General features: G+C 33.8%; 1 protein-coding gene across 3 annotated transcripts in view; it reads left to right on the top strand.

The window, feature by feature from the left end:
- LOC107645210 (heat stress transcription factor A-6b) overlaps positions 1-696 on the top strand; it is a 26871-nt gene that overhangs the window by 18813 nt on the left and 7362 nt on the right. The gene's annotated exons all lie outside the window — the stretch shown is intronic.

Here is a 696-nt window from a genome sequence, read left to right as displayed (position 1 = left end):
TCAAGACAATAAATTTTGCTGATAGTATGACATTAACGAAGATGTTTTGTTGAAAGTAGTGATCCAATTTTAATTTTGTGAGAAATGAGAGGAAATATTGGAGAAAAATCTGTGTGCGAAACCATAAAGAAAAACCAAAACCACTTTTGTTTGATAATAATCTAATAACATGTGAACCCCACGCCATAAAATAATAGCCCTTCCCCCACAGTCATCACCGTGTGCTAACCTTTCTATAACTTCCAGAACTTTCCAAGCCAAGAAACCCCTCTCTCTCACTCATCCACTTGCTTGCTATTTGTGGAAACCGGGTTCAATAGTTTAATAGTATTCCTCCCAATATGTCTAGAAACTTCTTTAACACTATTCTTCTAATTATTTATCCCAATTCTTTTGCTTATCACTCACTAATACTATTTTAACTTCCTCCTTATATATAATCACTTCAAACAAGCCAGCAGTGGCTCTCTTCATAGATAAGGGGTGACACACATGACATGAGTGAGTGTGTGTTATGTGTTATAACAAACTGTCCGTTCTTCTTTCTTTCTATAACCGTCTCAACGACTTTCTTGTTTCTACAAGAGAGTTTTGAGTTTTAAATTATGTTAATAAATTAACAGAATTTTAAATTTTAAACTTTTTCATAGACTTCTGAAGGTGGTTGATTCAATATAGAAAACAGAAACAGAGCTC

The sequence above is a fragment of the Arachis ipaensis genome, chromosome B06 (genome assembly GCF_000816755.2).
Source record: "Arachis ipaensis cultivar K30076 chromosome B06, Araip1.1, whole genome shotgun sequence".
Taxonomy (NCBI): domain Eukaryota; kingdom Viridiplantae; phylum Streptophyta; class Magnoliopsida; order Fabales; family Fabaceae; genus Arachis; species Arachis ipaensis.
This window is presented reverse-complemented; position numbering and strand designations above follow the sequence as displayed.